Below are 22,188 nucleotides of genomic sequence, written 5' to 3' on the forward strand. Positions count from 1 at the left end.
TAGATTTAAATGTAAACTTGGTAAAGAAAGTTTTTAAAAGAATTCACAAAATTGAATGTCATCTTTTTAACTAGTGTTTAACAGAGAAAACGACCCGTGTACTGTATGTTTAATATGTAAGGTTTGTATTTGTCAAAATTCGGATGGATAAATCATGTAACTCGGTCATATCATAGTATACTGGATTAAATGACGGTGTGTATAGCAGTTGACCATAAACAATTTTAAATCGCAGACCGCATTGTGTTCAGTATTGAAGCATTGTAACATTTAAATTAGATGTCTCTGCTGGTGGACATTTTGTCCCCGAGGACATCATCCGCCCAGTAGCAAAATTGCATGAATTTACGAAATTCGTCCCTCTTTTAAACTATGTTTTTGTAAAATGTATCTATTACCGCTTTTGAAAAGTGCATCTATTTATGTTAGCTTCAATACATCAATTTCACCCCCAACGCCCCCGCCCATCTCCCGCAATTTTAAATGCATGCTTCCTTATTGCATTTGAAATAAGTATGCAAAGTTTTAGGACGGATAGATGTATGTTCTCAAGGACATATGCACAGACAAATAGGCGTGATGTAAAACATATTACGTAACCTTTGTCTAAGAGGATAAAGTTTTTAAAATGCGGAAGTAAATACAAAAAAATGTCTCTAAATAACCGAGATGTCCCATTGGTGTTGACACTTTCATTCGAACTTTTAAAACTATCCACCTGTGTGAATGATAGCTTCCTAGTTTGAAAGGACATGCTAAAAAACGTTGATAAATTAAAAAATGATCCTTGTTAAGTTAACTTTGTTCTTTTCCTATTGAAGTAGCTGCTGCTGTAAATTGTTCACTGAGAAGCTACTTCATTATATAAAATATTATAAGTCTGTAGTTTGTATCAATTATATTACTTTTGCTAAATTCATTATGTAGGTGATAGTTTAGATGAACACGTCTACATGGAGACTCTAAATTTAAACTATTTGAATCAAAAGAAACTTTTGTAAACAGTTACTGAAGAAGCAAGTTATTGTACGAATGTTTATTTAGGTCAGTCAGAGCCATGAAAAGGTACAAAAAAACTAATACCCTAAATTATAAGTGTCATTGTACATTTCAAATAGACGTTCAAATATTTAGTAAGAGCCTTATACTATGTTTATTTTTATATATGGAATTAAAATCTGTTTGAAAACTGTACACAACTCTTTGGATTGATAAACACTATGTTGGCATTCAGGATGGCAGAATGTAAACTTTAATTATTCTTTATATTTGACCAACTGTCAATTTGAAAGTAATAACCAATAAAATTAATCTAACCCATGCTTTTAGTTAGTTTTTTAGGGATTCCATTACGTTGTTTTCTTAATCTGTTCCCACTTGTCACATTTGTTTCAAAATAGAACGAACAAATGTGAATAACACAGGATGTAAATGTAAGTATCATTACCGACGACAGTGATGTAATTATTAGTTGTGTTTCCTCTTAGTGTGGTAGGCTAAAACGAAGAGCTATTTTGCACTTGAGAACCTACCTTATCATCAATATTTCCCTATATATATTTAAAATTTTTAAACGGATATTATACGCACGCATATTGCTCGTTTCTCTTTAAAATTGATTATAATCACAAAATATAAACTTAAAAACTTAAAATATATATTTTTTTTTAGGATACACCAATCAAACCAGGATGCGATGCATATAGTGCAGATTAGGATCAACGTATCTAGCTATAGGTTCACGGGCAATACGTATACACTTTTGGTTTGGCTTTGAGCGTTCCTGATGAAGGTAAATCCAGAAAAGCGCTTCGGACGCATGAAATTATCAAACGTGTTTTTATTTCAATTTTTATAATTCCTCATCGACTTGAGCATATAGTGTTACACATTTAAAAAAAGGGGGCATATACTAAAGGGACAATAAAAAAACACAAGTCGAAGAAAACTAACAAAACTATGACTTAAACGATAAACTGTTGAAAATTCAGAAATAGACAATCTAATGGACAGCAACATTGCTTAATAATTCAAAGTTGCTGGACCTTGACCTAGAGGTCGACATTTTGATATGTACTGATAGTAATGCAGCTTAATATAAAATATCATTGATATTTCACAAGTAGTTCCCATCAAACTGATTTAATCAGAAAACAATTGTTGAAGACGACGCCGGAAAAACAACACTATTGTCGCAGGCGAGACAAAAACAAAAAAGAAGAAAAGATAACCAACATACGAGTATACAAAACACTACATGGAAAAATAATAACTGAGCCACTCAAAAAAATAAAGAAATGCAGGTGATTGTATGTTTAATTAGCCTTTCCTCTTTCGTAACAAATGATTTAGATTTCCAATTTCTAAAGTTGATTTATTGCACTTCAAACAATCAACATCAAACGTAAAAGTACAATAACAGTCTAACATGTACGTGCATATCTGCTAGTGGTTATATAAGCATTTAATTAGCCGTTGTATGTATTCTTTGTCTTCTTATTCAATGGGTATCATGACCCGCTCTATAAAAATGTCAATACATTCCCAAATCAATTGATCTACTATGATGAAACATAGTTGGTATAATTAATTCAACACAATACACTACCCAGACAAACAAAAGACAAATTAAAGGTAACCGTTTGAAAAGTAATCTTATAATTCGAACAAATTGATATTAAAAACAAATAACGTATCACTTCCGGTATCAATTCGTACTAAATTATGTTATATATTACATGCATATATACATGTAATTTTAAGATCATCGACACAAGATGATTGTATTGAATTATTTTAAAACATTAAAATTGAACAGGAGTGGATGGTTTTTTTTTTACAAACTTCTTATTTTTACGAGTTTAACTAGATTTAATCACTTTTATATAATAAAAAACTACAAAATATTAGGTCAATGTCAGACAAATATTCACTTGTTTGTATCAGGCATAGAAACTGGGGAAGGACGAGGTTTACCGAGCCCTTTAACAGTTTTGTGCCGAATACAAACAAAAACAAATAAAATGATATTTTTCTGACATTGATCCAATACTGTTTAAATACTGAAGCTAAATATGGCTACAATTATATTTATAATACATTTAGTACAGAAAAAAAAATTGTCTATCCCTAAACGAACCCGGGATTGCAAGGCAAAGTGACGTGAAATCGGCAATGTACGAAAAATAGTCAGAGACATATTGTCGTGTGAATCTTAAAATGATATATTTCCCATTTGGTAATAGTGGTAAACATCTTAGTTAAAAGCTCAATATCATAAATATTTGACTGAGACATACATTTGTAAACAGTTATGTTGGAATCGTATCTACGTACATGAAGAGTAACTCTTTGTTAGATTGTTCTTTTTTAGATAAAAAAAGCATCCTCCTTTTTGGAGATAAAATATTTCACTACAAACAATGTAGTTTTAGAAATTTATCCTTATATTTCCATTGGAGATAGACCGTGGATTTTTTAACTTTGTAATATCCCCGATTCTGTATGGCTAGATTTACTAAGAATTACTCATAAATTGAGTTCAAACCATGCAAACCATTTAATCATAGTACTACTAAAGATAATTCTGATAACAATTATTTAACATAAAAAAATACATGAGAAATAGTGGAGATACAACACTATAAAAATATTTTTCTCTGAACTAAAAAGATGAATAAGCCATTATAATTCAATGGGAGTGTGGAGATAGAACAGTATAGTTCTGACAAAAACTCTTAGACTGTAGAAATATCGTATTATAGTTGTACAATGAGATACTAGACTGTACTTGGATCTCAAATATATAGCTATCTTCCTTTTTATTAAAAGTGGACATATAACACTATAAGATTCACACCACGATATGTCTCAGATATCACTTAGTCTCTCTTACTATGTTTTATTAATAATGACAACATGAAGTGTTTTAGACGCAGTAGAAATGTGTATGTACCGACCATGCATGTTAAAACATACAAAAGTTCGATGTTCTTTCTACGTTTTAAAATTAAAGTACGTCATATCAAATGTCCATCATTTAAGAATTAAACGCTGCTTTTTGTTGGTTTTATTGGATTGTAAAAACGTTGACCGAAGCATATTTTACATGAAGCGCGAAGCGCTTATACTAAACGTGTGCGCACTTTCAACGCTTTGGCATTATAAGAAGAAACCTTGATGCTACACTCACGAAATTACGAGTTAAATCAATACTTTTGATTGTTTTTCCTGTGCATTGTTTTGATGTTGTCACGAATAGCACATCCAGTAATGGATTTTGCATTTTATACGGGAAAAAATTTACCTTTACGAATGCCTCAGCTAAGCAAAATTACGGAATCGTTTGCAGCTTCTATGTATTGTAATTATCTAAGAATTGAATGCTTCTTCTTAGGTGTAAAAGCGTTGACCGAAGCACATTTTGTATGAAGCGCGGAAGTATTTTGTAGTTTTTGGTACAGCCATTGAATGATAAAATATACTGTAATTCTTAAGATAAGTAGAACTATGTCTCCATAATATTTAAGACCTTTATTACATCACGAACCTGGGGCCGGTGTCATGAAGCAATCATAGTGCTTAAGACCATCTTAAGATCATCTTATTTGCCAAGAGGGTATCTTGAAGTAATCTTAGAATGATTGACAGCCCTTAAAATTCATGTTGCACTCGGAACCCTAAGAGTACTCTTTATCCTTCTCGGAACGCTCTCTTAGTTTTAATCGTATCGACTTGGTATCTCGAATGTCGATAATCAACATAAGATCGTCTTTGATTACTCTTAGCACATTTTAAGTGTATCAGCATTCTTTTTTTACTAAAAACTTAACAAAAAATTCTAAGAGTGGTCAAGGGCACCCCTATCTCTCTCTTAGTTGCTAAAATGTCGCTTGCAATGTTCAAGAGATCAAAATAGGATATCCAAAAGGATTTCAGAGATCGAACAAATCCATTGGATTTTTTGACGGCCGTAGTATTGTCTGTGATTACAGAATCGGAAACCGTCCCGCGTAACAGCACTTTGTTCTGCTGAATAGCTGTCAGCATTGTTTCTAATTCATCTTTTTTAAAGTTAGCTTTTCATATAGAATCAAATTCATAACAGTGTAGACAAGACCATTTGTTGGTGCGCTCAATTCACCAATTGACTGGATCAGATCGGGTAACCGTTTGTCTGTTACGCCTACTTAACACATTGTTTTTACATTTAAACGTACGGGGTCACCAAAGGTTTATTAACGGTTGAAAACAAGTAACTAAAACAAAAATTTTACTAGCTTCAGAAGTAGTAATGAACGTATAAGCAATAATCTTTTTCGGACTTAAAAGCGATTTTACAATTGTCGCTTTCTAAAATTTGTACCGGCTCTGTGTCTTTTTAAAATCTAATCTTGTCTAAAAGTATTCATTTTTAGAACGAATGCAGGATAACTTTAAATCGTGGTGCAAATAAAAAGGATAAAGAAATTATTTTCGTACGGTCTTTTTCGTACTTGCAAATAATAGGACAGTAAAATGCTACATGTATTTGGACCTAGCTTAATACAATTTGCATGTACTTTATGAAATAGTAATATTTCGATTAAATATCTAAATATAATTAATCGTTGAATAAATTTATTTACTGGAAAGCTAGAATTCAAATTAGTTGGTCCAACGTTCTACTGACTGATTCAGCATTCGGACTAGATTATTCAGAATAATACATTTTAGTATGACGAATGGGAAACTGGAATCTTTCTGCTAACCACTTTACTTGATGAAAACCCATGCTTGGTTGCAGAACCGTATTCCCGAATTCATGATTACGCACATACCACTCATCTGTTCTGAGAGTGCGTTTTATCTTGATCTAATTTAATTCATGTGTGTGTGGGGAGGGGGATTAGTTCGTTTCTTAAGAACACACAGGAACAATATTGTTTAACCTCAGTGTTTTATATTTTTTTATCTCTAATTCTAAATTGATATTAATTAGGTTTTTTTTTACCTTTTTTCGAATGATTGAGGACCGCTTGAAAAATTATGTATCCCTCCGAAACCTAAATACATTTAACCAAAAGGGGTACACTACTATTCACTGGCACACTAACGTTCCCGCTAATATAATTGTTTGATTGCATAATAACCAATATTTATTGACTTAGAGAATTGAACAATCCATTGAATGGGTTGCAATGCATGATGGACTACTATGTACTTTATCGAGAACAAGCGTGTATTTCAGTTACCTACAATTAACTCACTTTTTCTTCTTTTGTGTCTACGTTTAATAAAGCATAAGTTGTATGCTCAGATTAAAATAACAAACGGAGAGCTGATGAACTGTAACACCTGATAATTTGAAGTTTATTAGACAAACAAAACCCTGTAACAGTTTTACTACATATGTGTTACAATTAATCTGTTTAGTAAGAGGCTTCCGGTTAATTATTCTACCACTAAGATATAATGAAACATTATTCAATGCTTAGATATATTAAAAAAATGTAAGAACAATTCTTAATTAGATTGTTGTGATTCAACTGCTGAAGTTAACAGGTCGGGACATTTCCAGAGGCGGATTTAAGTGGTGTGGGGAAGAGGGGGTGGGGGTGGGGGGTATGGAGCTTCATACATTAAAGCATAGACTTTTTAAATGTCCTACTCCTACTACTTAGGCTATTAACTACCATATTTACCTAGTGTGGACAACAAACTTTGCCGTCGGGATTTTTTTAAGAATTACAGTTGGTTTGGGGTAGTATCGACAGACCTAACTTTGGAATTGTTGAAGGCTTCTTGTGAATTTACCCACCAATTTTTTACCATGCTGCCCAGCAAGCCTTATGTCATTGCCTACGATTGTTCCTAATGAGGACAAACACTTCTCTATGGGCATTTTTTTTACGAATGAAAGTTTGAATTGGGTAGCTATGTGATCGCCAGAACACAACTTTGGTCCTTAATGACTTTACCCACCTATTGGGCATTTTAGCCGACAAGTATCGTTTGTACCTCGTGTGGATAAAACCTTTTCAAAACCGTAGGAAATTTTTGGACTTCAGTTACAGACGTTCTGTAAATTAACTCACCGGGGCTTTAAAGCCCAGCAAATATAAGGTCGTCGGCTATAATTTGTACCGAGTTTCGACAAAAGCTTTGCCGTAGGGATTTTTTTATGAATAAAAATGTGGATGGGTTAAGTTCGTTAGATCCCAAATTTGAACTTCAGTTGTAGGCCATCCGTAAATTTACTCAACTAGGCCTTTTAGTCTGACAAGCCTTGAGCCATTACCATTATTTGTTCCTCGTGTGGACAAAAGCTTTGGCGTAGGAACTAAAAATAAAATGCCAACTCTTACAATTTGGCAATTCATAGCTTTTTCTTTCAAAGGAACAAAACTAGCTGGAATGTTCTGTGCTTGAATAATAATATGTTTTTTAACATGTTTAAAGCATGTGGATTGCATTTAATTTTTTACAAAAGTTAAGTATCATCTATTTTTAAGACTAATTTTATTATTATAAGAGGAACAACAGTTTCTAATAAAAGAATACCAAAAAAGGGAGAAAAGTAACGAAAAGAACTCATGAATATTCGATGTCTTGATTTCAAAAATTATTATGGTTGCTTAGATAAATAAATAACTAATCAATTTTGTCTTTTGTCTGCATTTATTACATTTTGACTTCCTACTGGATATGCAAAGACGTTATATGTTTTGCAAATCTTCTGTTTTTAGGTTCTTACGTAAAACAAAAATTTGTTTTTGTCAATTTTGTAGAAGTAGATACTTAATGAATGACTTGTACATTTACAAATCATAAGTGGTGTATTTCCTCACAGTTGCTGAACCGGAAACATGGTTGTGGTTGACTTACTATTATAATATAAATCCGTTTAATGATACTTGCCAGATATTACATTTATCTATTGTTGTAAACATGTAGTTTAAATACCGATTAATTATTCAGTGTACGGGTGATTAAAACTGACAAAAGAATGTTTCCTTATATTCTGTGTTTGCGTCTTTAGTAACATGGATCATGTTTGTGAATGTCATGTCAATAGAAAAATACTTCTTAAAGTTTAAGATTCTTTGAATACGGTAGTTTTTTACCCGTTTGCATATGCAGTACCTGCACCACTTTGGTACGGTTTGGTGTGTTGGCGGGTATTGGATCAAAAATTAAGATTGGAAAGGTGGACTGTAAATGCTTTTAAACGGTTCAAACAAGATCAAACTAAATTGGTCCTCACTCTTAAAGGTTTCTGTGCTGGATTATTTCGTCTAAGAAACAAAGTATCGCGTCTCGTATTTTTGGTATTTAATTAGAATTTTTCTGATTTACCTCTCTTTGTCCCTTAATATATCAATAAAAGAAATAAATAACATTTTGTACGGTGTACATTTTGCTCATTATTTCATTATTGAAAGCATAGGGACGCTATAGCTGCTAAAATCCACGTCATTTTGACTTTGGTGAATAGTTGTCTAGTTGGCAATCCTACCACATCTCCTTATTATGTTTTTATAAATGTAACTCTAGAAGTTATGATTTTTGAAGAACAAGGTACATGTATCAATTAGATCATACAAAACTTAACGTGTAACAGCTAAGCGGAAAACCTGAAAAATAGAACTAAACTTACCTTTTCAAGTTAAAGTCGTATTCCATTCAAGAATCATTCCCAATCTAGACCATGAACAATAAACTTTTCTAAGGATCCGTTGATCGGAAATGCTATATCCATATATAATAGTGTTTGTGTGAAATTATACATTAAATTGATGAAGACATGTATTACATATACATATTAACCGGTACACGTGTAAGTTAGTTGTACGGGTGACATGATAATCTAAACTTCCGACGTCATTTGGGTCATTGTTATTTTATTTTTATGTGGTATGATATATGACTACTCTGTAATATGAACGGAACGGAATCGTTCACTGTACAGCGTTTTATAACGTGTGTATCGGATTTATTTAAGGAAGAACAAAACAGGATCCTCGTATGGAAACAGAAGCATTTTTTTGTTCTGAAGCAAGAAAAAAAGGTTAACAATAGATATAAGAAGATGTGGTATGAGTGCCAATGAGGCAACTCTCCATCCAAGTCAAAATTTATAAAACTAAACCGTTAAAGTTCAAAGTACGGTCTTCAACATGGAGCCTTGGCTCACACCGAACAGCAAGCTATAAAGGGCCCAAAAAATTACTAGTGTAAAACCATTCAAACGGGAAAACCAATAGTCTAATCTATATAAAAAACGAGAAACGAGAAACACTTATGAACAACATTAACAAACGACAACTACTGAACATCAGATTCCTGACTTAGGACAGGTGCAAACAATTGCAGCGGTTTTAAACGTTTTAATGGCATCAAACCTTCACCCTTATCTGTAACAATAGTGTAACATCACAACATAGAAAAACACACTATAAATTAGCAATTGAAATGACTTAACTCAATCAAAAGACATATTAACAGCAGTAAAAACATACACTGAACAAATAAATTTGATCTATGATACAATGCAAATACAAAATAAATAAACTAAGGGAAGAATAATTAAAGTAACATGATATACCGCTGTGAAATGTACGAAGAAGTGAAAATTTATAGTAATACCAAACACTTATCAAAGCTGGTATATAGACCAGATATAACCCTTGAATAACATTAAATCACAAAAAACATTACAATTAGTATCAACAGGTCATAAACAAGAAAGTACAATTTGAGAGTACTCGCAGTTACTGACAGCTAGTTAAAAGCCAAAAACAATTAATAATAAAAAATCATGCATCAGAGACTAATGTTCATTCCTTAACCATATTTACTTTCATATTAGGGGTCTTGAGATAAGCTTCCTATCGGGGGAATCATTGAAAAAAAAGTTGGTACAAACAGATCCATCTTGTAAACTTTGTTTTTAACGGACCATATCTTTGCTTCCTATTTAACTTTGGTTATTTTTTTCTAATTTTTTCGAATAGTCAACACTTGCCAAATCTTATTATAATTGCAACTTTAAGCGCTTCGGACGCACGGAATTTATAAAGTGCTGTTTTCATTTTTTCAGCACTGGGTCGGTACCACTGCTGGTGGACTATCAGTTGGTCCTGACATGGTTTATGATAAACCTTTGTAAATTGTCCGTTTATTAATTATTAGGAAACTAAGGTTTTAACTTCCTCAGGCAAAGTTGATCTTGGACGGATTTGGCTATTATGTTTAGGTCCTCTTTTGTCATATAGCTTTTTGAATTTTTCGGTTCTTATACATGTACATCTTTGGCTTTTAAATATTCGGCTTTGAGAATTCCTGATGAAGTTAAATCCAGAATAACGCACCGGATGCACGAACTTTATAAAGTGTTGTTTTCATTTTTTACAGCACTGAGTCGATACCGTTGCTGGTGGACTTTTAGTCCCCGAGGGTATTATCAGCTCAGTAGTTAGTACTTCTGTTCTGACATGAATAATAACAAACCTTTGTAAATTGTCAGTTCATAAATTTTTAAATTTTAAAGAAACTAAGATTTCAACTCCCTCAGGCAAAGTTGACCTTAGATGGATTTGGCTATTATTTTTAGATCCTCTTTGGTTATATAGCTCGGTTCTCATTTATCTTTGGCTTTCAAATATTCGGTTTTGAGCGTTCTTGATGACGCAAAAACCAGAAAAGCGCTTCGAACGCACGAACTTTATAAAATGTAGTTTTCATTTTTTACAGCACCAGGTCGATACCACTCCTGGTGGACTATCAGTCCCAGAGGGTATTATCAGCTCAGTAATTAGTAGTGCGGTCCTGACATGATTTATAATAACAAACCTTTGAAAATTGTCCATTTACAAATTTATAAATTATTAAGAAACTAAGGTTTCAACTCCCTCAGGCAAAGTTGGTCTTAGATGTATTTGGATATTATTTTTGTGTCCTCTTTTGTCATGTAGCTCTTCAAATATTTCGGTTCTTAACATTGGCTTTCAAATATTTTGAGCGTTCCTGATGAAGTTAAATCCAGAAAAGCGCTTCAGACACATGACATTTATCAATTGTTGTTTTCATTTGTTTTATCATCTCCATCATAACGTGGTTACAATCTTTAAAAATTAAAAAAAAAAATATGTTGTGAGAACTTTCTTGCGCATTCACCAAGCTGACGTACTGCCAAGGATGTAATGTAGATTAGCTGTATACCGCCATCATGGATCGTAAATTAGCAGTACGCAATCGGTCTAGTTCTTTGCTTAAATCGGCAAATTTTGAGACAGAATGACAATTTATGTGTAAGATTATTTATGTAAAGGAAGAAACATAAGTGATTTATTGCACTATTTAGACTGTTTTAAAATACCAAATATTTGCTTTTGTTCGATTATTTTTTTTTGAAATTTAGCTATATAAGGAGAGATAAATCTTATGTGATTGTTTTTAATAAAGGAATTTTAATGACATTTTTATTTTGTACTTGTAGCAAAGAAAGCCAATTCGGTGGCACAATTTTTTATTTTTATTTTTTGAAAGCATAATTATTATAAAATCTACATGTATCTGCTCATGTTTTATTAAAAACTTTGATTGATAGATTTCTTTCCATTCATTAAACGGTTTTTTTTCATGAATAATCTATGAAAAATTGGGCATTTTGTTCACAACTTGTAGCTTGAAAAATAGCAAGATTAGCCATACTTGTTACTGTATTTTTGAAAAAAAAACATGATGAAATCTACATTTTTGCAAAATATGAGAAAATTCAATCTAAGGAAATTTATTTATACTGTAAATTCAGAAATTTATTGCGTGCATTTAATATTGCGTGTTCTTAAAAATGGACAAACATGCGAAATTAATTATTGCGATTTCATGAAAATCTGCATACAGATATATGTAAAAGATATCAGAATGCGAGTTCTTATTATTGCGATAATCAAAAGTCGCATTATTCAAATTAATAAAAACATCTCAATCATTTTTGAATTTACAGTAGTTCAGTGATGATCAACGTTAAAAAATGTAAATAGACTTGTGTTACATTTTAATCTGTTTAAAACATATAATAAGTATACTTTGAGCGAATCAACCCGAAGCTGTTAATGCAAACTCATGGACAAGTATAATTGGGCTCAACGTGGTCCAAATACTTTTTTCGTTCAGCGTAAGGTTCATGTTTGCAAACTTATTTATTAATTTCAGGAAACAACAAATCAAAAGCGCATGTTTTTACTTTTACTATGTTCTGGGTGCTGACTGGTTGTGTGATGTTCTCAATGCTAATTATCCCCATTTTCTCTATTCGATAATACAGATAGATTCGCTTATTATCATTTTTAGACACAACTTTTTTTTATTCTTTACTTTCAATTACGAAATCGAACCCACATTTCTGTAGGCATTTTATAATACATTATTTTCTGGACTGTTAGAATATTTACTCTACGACCTTCCTTCTCGGAGAAAAATCTATTATTATTATTTCAACATCTTTGGTCGGTCAATTTTTTTTAGATGTATTATGTTAGTCCGTTTATAGATCATGCAAATAATTGTAGGTGTGTGTCGTATTATGTAAAAATGATAATATCCTGTCACATGTTAGTGTACATGACTCAGGTTAGGAACCACAGTAGTTGTCGCTTATATCTTTGTCAATTATAGCAGATCTTAATTTCGTCATTAATGAGCTTTCTCTATATATATATATCTTGACATATAGATTTAGTGCGATTTAGATCTTAGCATAGTGACAGATATACAAGTATATTGTTGAATACCTATGGTACGCCACAGCTGTCTTATGCGGAACTCTGATATTACGTTATGTTTTTTTTATTATTACTTGATGATATTTTGTCTTTACATAATATGGTTTTGACATTACGTAATGAAAAGCACATTAAACAAACGAAATATGGAAATAGGTTAAAAAATAGAACATATTTTTTTTCCGAAATGGTCACGTGGTTTTACCTCATCAGGTAATGTAATAACCATATCGAAGAATGACAGGACCACATCAAATACACAAACACATCATGTAGTCTAAAATCGTCAAATTTTGAAACATCATTACGTAATGTTAAAGCCATATAAAGAATTGGCAAATCATCATTACGAAATAACAAAATCACATCATGTAATGAAATAACTACATTACGTTAAGTCACATACACATCAAGTAATGTTAAAACCACAATGCCTAATGACACAACCACATTAAATAATGATGAAACCACATCGAGCAATGACAAAACCATATTAAGTGATGACAAAACTATATCAAGCCAATACGAAACCATATTGTGTAATATCGAAATATCATTAAGTAATGACTATTCCATATTGAGTTATATCAAAACATCATTACGTAATGTCAAAACCATATTATGTAAAGACAAAATATAATCAAGTAATAATAAAACAACATAACGTAATACCAGAGTTCCACATAAGACAGCTGTGGCGTTCTATAACGACCGTATGTTGACCTCTTGGTGTCTTTTTTTTAACTTTTTGTGTTAATATATTCTGAGTCATTAACATATCATCTTTAGTGACTGATTGAAACTATACAATATATTCAGATCTCCATCTTTGTATACATATATGCACAAGGCTGTGTGTTGTTATGGTACAGTAGTTCCTAAACTATCTACATGGCAAATGACAAAAATGCACAGCGCAAGTCTTTAAAATGTTTTACTCTCCATTTTATAATACATCTAAAACTTAATAAATTCTTTATTACAATGACTAAGAACAAAGTGGATTTATATTCTCCCTCACTACGTTCGTCCGGATATAATGTAATCGTATTCTATGGACGATACAAAACAAAACAAATGCACATTAAATTATCCGTGAATAAACTCTTCGTTAGGCTATAGCGAGAGTCGATTGTCAGAAAGATGACCACACAGGTTGTAAGTGCAAACACTCGGGGGCCTCTTCCTATATACAAGGTGATAGGGCGTACCGCTGGAATGGGTCATATTTTTCAGCTTGAAAATATGTGAACAGGTGGAGGAAAACTATCAGAAATATATAAAAGGTCAATAAAGTTGTTAATTCTTCTTCGTCCGTCATATTTCTTGGTGTTTCTATCCACAAATTTTCCCTCTTTTGGCATTTTGGTATTCCATTTTTGCAACACACCAAACGAAATCCACCAATAAGGGAAAAGGTTATTTTTTACCTACGCAACATATGAAAAGGTATACATATTCAAAATTGAAATAATATGAAAAGGGCGGGGTAACAGAACACAAGCGTGACCCCTAACAATAAAGTATTGAAGTGCTCCTCCCCCTCGTGTCTAGCACAGATCTATGTCGGTGTCCTATATAGCTACTCGCTATAATCTCGAGAAAAAGGGAAAGTTGTTAAGTATAGATTATACTTGAGCTAAATAATAACATCAGAAAGAAACATTTTTACAACTAAGATTTGACGAAAGTGTAAGTTGCTTTTTAACAGAATCGTAAATATAACAGTCTTTAGCAAAATCGGTACGCCAAAAGACAAAATTGTTTAAAAGCAAGAACAATAGCAGATAATGTGCTCAAAAGTAATTTCCTGGCCATTGTATGAGATAAAGGACGATTAACTTCCGCTATCTTTTAAGAATTTATTTACTTAAAAAAACTAACAGAACGAAAAAAGATATTGATCATGATCTAATGACAGCTTAGCTAAATTAATGTATGTTAATAACCAGGCTACTGGACAGGTAGACACATTTGTTCCAGAAATTATAACATTATTTTCCATTCTATTTACATCTATTTTCCCCAGATTCAATATCCAAAGAAACATAAGTGTCAAACATTTCATATTATACATCTTTAAATTTGGAATATCAATGTAGCGTAGAAATCCGGCATAACCAACTGACATCATTGAACGAATTCTAACATTCGGTAAATGAGAACGATCAGTACCAATTGTGTCTACTATCTCCTGTAAATGATCTGCTATAATTGGTTCTTTCTTCACTAAGAATTGTCTTCACTCCTTCAATCTTCATCTCAATAAGCTTGTCTTCACACGAGTGATACATCAAAATGAAATCATGATATCACGTAATGCTATGAAAATGAGCTAATAACAATGATTTAGATACGGATTGTTGTACAAGCCCACTAATATAAACTGCAAAGGATGGTACACTTGATTGCAACAGATTAACTTTATATGTAATACACCATACTTTTCATTTGTAGAAATTGCTTTACTGCTTCTCACAATATTGAATATGCTTTTTTTCACGTCCGGTAAATTGTTGATTAGAGATCGCAAACTGAGAAATTTTCCTTCATGGTGCACTGTCCTGTAATAATGAAACATAAATAAAACTAAGCCCAACAACTTAGCTAAATAAGAAGTTATACAACACAATAACGTAAAAATCATGCAAAGTGCATCTTTATTACAACTGAACCAAACTGCATCTTCATATAACAACTGCTCAAGGTGCACCTTTATCTAATAACCGTACAAGGTGCATCTTTATTCAAAAACTGCACTATGTGCATTTTGTTTTATTCTTAAACCGCACAAGATGCATATTTTATTCTTAAACCGCACAAAGTGTATTTTTTATTGTTAAACCGCACAATGTGCATTTTTCATTTTTACGTTAAACATAATACGTTCTGGGATCTTGTGTGTAGGACATACTAATAGATTTTGTATAGATCTATAATTTCTTTTCCAAAATTCTAGTTCGGTTTTGACTGAGAGGGATTATCAAAATACGAGTCCCAAGTATCTCTCTGGTATACAAAATTGCATAAATTACGCGTCATCAATTAGCAAATATGGCCAAAATATTTAATCAAAGATATAATCTTACCGAGAACAGATGCCAAATTTCTGGCAGTTGAACGATTATCTAAATTTTCGAATTTGAACTGTTTTTTTTCAATTTTCTGGGACTTCAATAATACCAGATACTAGATCAATGAAAAAAAGATTCACTAAAAACCCTAACCAGTCTAATTTTTGCACTGGTGAAAAATCGATTTTCACTAAATTTGGTAAAAAAGCAGATTTCAATAAAGTATTTAAAATAGATTTAGACATACGAATGCACCTCCAAAAATTAACTAAACAATGTTCAAACAACTTTAGTAAAGAAATGTCCAACAGAACATAGCCAAAAAGGTAAAGCTGAGAAAATAAAATATCTCTCTTGTTCATCAATTACCCAAGAAAAACCTCGATAATTCTGATGTGCTTGATGGAGTAAGTACATGTAAGTAAGTAAGTAGATTATTTATTATAGTGACTTGTGTAATTACTATTATGTGTCAATTAACATAATTTAACATAATATATACATATACACCCGACCCAATGGGTCTATAAGTCACCTTAACATTAAAGTGCATATTTGATTTGTGTCACGGATTTGATAAAAAGTATATCTAATTATGTGGTGATAACCAGAACGGAAATCGAATTGAAAAAAAAAAACTTTTTGCGTATTGCTATGCCTCGTTAAAGCCTTCAATTTTTTTTCTCTGCTTTTGTACATATTTATCAACGTGTCTCAGATCTACAATTCAACTCTCTTTCTTGGAATCACGGATAGACACAGTTTGAGGATTTATTACATATGGTTTATATGAAACTTTAGTAATACAACTATTCATTTTTAATTATGTAATAGCTTTCAAAACAGATGAAGAATTTTTAAAAGCTGATCTGTTATTATTCAAATAAACTTATGGAGGTTATTGAATAAAAGGAATGACATTACCAAATTTTACAGTGCTTAAAACTAAGCCAGAAGGCTGTAAACTATATTCCCAAAACTGTACGTGCTCTTTTAATCGTTTTACAGTCTGATTTTCAACAGTGTATTCATAACTATCAAATTCTATATCATACTTAACTTTAAGACATGGGTGGAGCACTTGAACTAGTGGCAGATACTTGGTACTGCTGAAGGTACGTCCTTTGTAGGAACAGAATCGGGCAGTTTGTCCTGGTCTTTTACAGTAGAAGCACAGTCCGTCGTTGCACTGCTTCTGAGGGTTGCTTTGCTGACTTTAGTCATCATTCTTGGGTTCCGATTCTTTGCCGAAGCTACAAAAAAAGTCTCTAGTATTTAACTTTTTGAATTTTGAAGTATCTTCAACATTGCAAGCAAAAGGATCGTCCAGATATTCATGAAAGGTATTCTGCATTTTTGAAAATTTTATTGCGCTGCTTCAAACTGTCAATTTCAGTCTTGGCAATAGACTGTATATCAACTCTTTTTTTTAGACTAAAGCGACAGTCGATGGTCTAAAAGATGACCACATCGGTTTTAATTGCAAACAAATAGTCATATGTCATGAATATTTATGAATGGACAACGAACTTAATTTGATTGATGATGAGTTTCTTGGCCGTTTGACATCTATCTATATACAGAAAAAAAAGAAATCATTTAATCGAACAAAGGAAAAATATATTTTAAACATATATTTTAGGAATCAAAAACATAAACAGATATGATAACAGTAACTTATATGTCTACGCTGATGTGGGACTTATTTTGAAAATTGTCAATTTTGAAAAGCATTTCTAATGATGTCCTTTAATAATAGAATATGTAAATTCACATTGTACAAGGACACGACATCAAAGATACCAGGCTTATAATTTGGTACGTCAGACACGCGTTTCGTTTACAAAAGACTCATCAGTGGCGCTCTAATCAAAACTGTTACAAAGTCAAATCAAATGACCAAGCTGGAAAGCAATGATAACCGTGTATGTTGTTTTTGTTATGATAAGAATGGTGTAAGACTATTGATGCTTACTCCATCAAGTATTTAACACTTTAATAAAAGATAATGTTAATATATATAACAAATTGGGAACTTTTTTAATCATAGACCAAAAATTATGAAATTAATAGTCGGAGTACGAATATTTCAAATATTAACATCCACCAAGAAAACAAAAATGTTTATTTGAAAACATTGATTTATTGAAACTCACGAGTCGAAAATAAAATGACAACGCCATGATCAAAAAAAAAGAAAAAGACCAACAGTCAAACAACAGTAAACAAAACACAACATAGAAAACTAAAGACTGAGCAACACGAGCTCCCTCAGTCAAAGTTGATCTTTCAAGTGTCAACTTTGACCGCAATGCCAAATTGTCTTGATATGTCTAAATTTGACTAGTAAGCTTGCCTGGACATGACCTTTGTTGCATTTATGTACATTCCCGAATAGATTCATTTTGATGTAACATTCAAAGATGTAACTGTTTACTGCATATCATTTGATATGTTTTGGTAAGTGTTGTAACATCTCTTTGCTAGATGTATACATTTCGTAGTTAAGGCATGTTGATGTGAAAAATTCCGCCAGGCAAGATTTAGCAGCATTATAACCTACATATGCAATGTTAAACGAAAATCCTATATACTGCTATTCCCTTTGCTTTTTTAAAGAAAAAAAAAAATAAAACACTATTACGTTTATTCCTTTTTTGATATTGTTTTCTTATCATTTTAAATCACCTAGCTATTATGAAATATCATTATATGACGAATTTTGGTAAATTTTCATGTTTGTTCCTATTATCTCAAACACTATTATATCAGAAATTTAAACACTTTTAGGTTAAGGCAAACGTTTTCAGCAATACAAGTCCAGAAATGCTAACATAACCGAAAGCATTGGATGACTCTTTGACCACAAAAAATGCATTAATTTTGTAACTAATAAAAGTTTTGCCTATTATCTTGAAAACGATAATAAATTGGTGAAATCTGTAAGCAGCAAAAGAGCTCAGCAATGTAAGATCTTCATAGTTTACATGCTTAACAGCCTAAACCATTGAATGACTTTTTTAGAAGCTACTTCCCTTAAACGACAATATTTGTCTTATACTCGTGTCCGTCATAATGTTTCAAATATATTCTCCTCTGAAAGAACTAAACCAATTCCAGCCTATATTGGACTAACTGATGCGTAGGATATTAAATATATAGTTTATGATTATTACCAGTCAGTCAACAAAAAATAGATGTAAAAAAATAACCTTTTCCCGCTGATGACGGCGCGGGCCTTACAATTTTATTCCCGCTCACAAGCCATGACCTTGATATTTTTTCTTCCCAATGGTCGGCGGGATAGCCGACCCGACATTCTTTCCCTAGAACGTAAAGGTAACATGCATTGATTTTCTTATATCTTGAATAAAAATAATACATAAAGACAATCTGTATTATATAAACTTGCTCCGTATGTATAGACCTACCTGGGGCTAGTATCATGAAGCAATCTTAGTGCTTAAGATCATCTTATCTGCTAAGAGTGTATCTTGAATTAAACTTAGAATGATTGACAGCTCTTAAAATTCATGTCACACTCGCAATCCTAAGAGTACTCTTTATCCTTCTCGGAACGCTCTCTTAGTTTAAATCTTAACGACTGGGTATCTCGAACGTCGATAATCAACTTAAGATCGTCTTTGATTACTCTTAGCAAATTTCAAGTGTATCAGCATTCTTGTTTAATTGAAAACTTAACAGACATTTCTAAGAGTGGTCAGGGGCACCCCTATCTCTCTCTTAGTTGATAAAATGTCGCTTGCAATGTTCTAGCATATGCGTTCAAGAGAACACAATAGGATACCTAGAAGGATGTTCAGATATCGAACAAATCCATTGAATTCCCAACACGACCGTAGGATTGTCCGTGATTACATAATCGGAAAATGTTCCGAGTAACAGCATTTTTTTCATCTGAATTACTGTCAGCATTGTTTCCAATTCATCTTGGTTTTCTTATTAAAATAAGATTTGGTATGATTGCCATTGAGACAACTATTTTACAAGATTTAAATGAAGTGGATGTAAGCAATTATAGGCAATCGTATGGCCTTCAACAATGACAAAAAACATACCATATAGTCGGTCATAAAAGGCTCCGACATGAAAAATATGTAACAATTCAATTGAGAAACCAACGGCCTAATTGATAACAAAACAATTTACGAAAAACAAATCCTGACTTGGGACAAGCACATGAAGAATATGGCGGGGTTAAACATGTTAAAGAGCGCTTAACCCTCCTCTAAACTGGAACAGTTGAGTGAGAGCACACCATAAGAACAAACAGCACAACATAAGAACAAACTCTACAAATCAGTTGAAAAGGACTTAACTCATCAGTTTGATACAAAGCAGAAAAACAGCTACCACATACACAAACCGGAAGTGGCAGGGTAATTATATATCCCCAACAACAAAAAATACACAATGTACCGATCTGAGAGTACTCGCATTTACTGACAGCTAGTTCAAAGCCAATAATAACTTATAAAAAAATCATGTATCTAAGACCAAAGTATCAATCATAACACAATCAACATTGATTTACTGATAACAAAATCACTTTTTATACAAATAAAACTATTTTCAGAGGTCTAATTACAATGTTGAATTGGTAACCTTTTAGAATAAGGAGCGATAAGTCCTGATAAATTTACCCGAATCGTATGAAAATTTTCAGGCTCGGTAAACAACATCACCGTAAAAATTAGGATGTCCTATTCTGATTGAAATAAGTTTTCTACAGGTTCAGCCAAACTCGAACCAAATCTACGTATATACTAGTATAGAAAAATTAAGTACAGGTTTTAATTCTTTCTGGTAACGAAATCCTTGTCTAAATAATTTACCAGTAATATATAGATTCCGTTCATTGAAATCCAAAACGTCACTACAGACCCGGGCATAGCGAACGAGTTGTGATATATAAACACCGCAAGACAGTGCCAAAGGGATAATAGGGAAAGAAAAATCGTCCCTTGTTTTCTTCGGACCGTTTGGAGAACCTCCTTCTGCCATTTTTGTTTTTATTCAATGTCTGAAAATATTTCTTTAATATATATAAACATAAGGAGATATGGTATGATTACCAATGAGACAGCTATCCACCAAAGTTCCAGTGTAGTAGATGCAAGCAATTATAGACAATCGTATGGCCTTCAACAATGACAAAAAACATACCATATAGTCGGTCATAAAAGGCTCCGACATGAAAAATATGTAACAATTCAATTGAGAAACCAACGGCCTAATTGATAACAAAACAATTTACGAAAAACAAATCCTGACTTGGGACAAGCACATGAAGAATACGGCGGGGTTAAACATGTTAAAGAGCGCTTAACCCTCCTCTAAACTGGGACAGTTGAGTGAGAGCACACCATAAGAACAAACAGCACAACATAAGAACAAACTCTACAAATCAGTTGAAAAGGACTTAACTCATCAGTTTGATACAAAGCAGAAAAACAGCTACCACATACACAAACAGGAAGTGGCAGGGTAATTATATATCCCCAACAACAAAAAATACACAATGTACCGATCTGAGAGTACTCGCATTTACTGACAGCTAGTTCAAAGCCAATAATAACTTATAAAAAAATCATGTATCTAAGACCAAAGTATCAATCATAACACAATCAACATTGATTTACTGATAACAAAATCACTTTTTATACAAATAAAACTATTTTCAGAGGTCTAATTACAGTGTTGAATTGGTAACCTTTTAGAATAAGGAGTGATAAGTCCTGATAAATTTAGCCGAATCGTATGAAAATTTTCAGGCTCGGTAAACAACATCACCGTAAAAATTAGGATGTCCTATTCTGATTGAAATAAGTTTTCTACAGGTTCAGCCAAACTCGAACCAAATCTACGTATATACTAGTATAGAAAAATTAAGTACAGGTTTTAATTCTTTCTGGTAACGAAATCCTTGTCTTAATAATTTACCAGTAATATATAGATTCCGTTCATTGAAATCCAAAACGTCACTACAGACCCGGGCATAGCGAACGAGTTGTGATATATAAACACCGCAAGACAGTGCCAAAGGGATAATAGGGAAAGAAAAATCGTCCCTTGTTTTCTTCGGACCGTTTGGAGAACCTCCTTCTGCCATTTTTGTTTTTATTCAATGTCTGAAAATATTTCTTTAATATATATAAACATAAGGAGATATGGTATGATTACCAATGAGACAGCTATCCACCAAAGTTCCAGTGTAGTAGATGCAAGCAATTATAGGCAATCGTAAGACCTTCAACAATGATAAAAAACCCAAACCGTATAGTCGTTTATACAAGGCACAGACATGAAAAATATGAAACTATTCA

The sequence above is a fragment of the Mytilus californianus genome, unplaced genomic scaffold, assembly GCF_021869535.1.
Source record: "Mytilus californianus isolate M0D057914Y unplaced genomic scaffold, xbMytCali1.0.p SCAF_61, whole genome shotgun sequence".
Classification (NCBI taxonomy): Eukaryota; Metazoa; Mollusca; class Bivalvia; order Mytilida; family Mytilidae; genus Mytilus; species Mytilus californianus.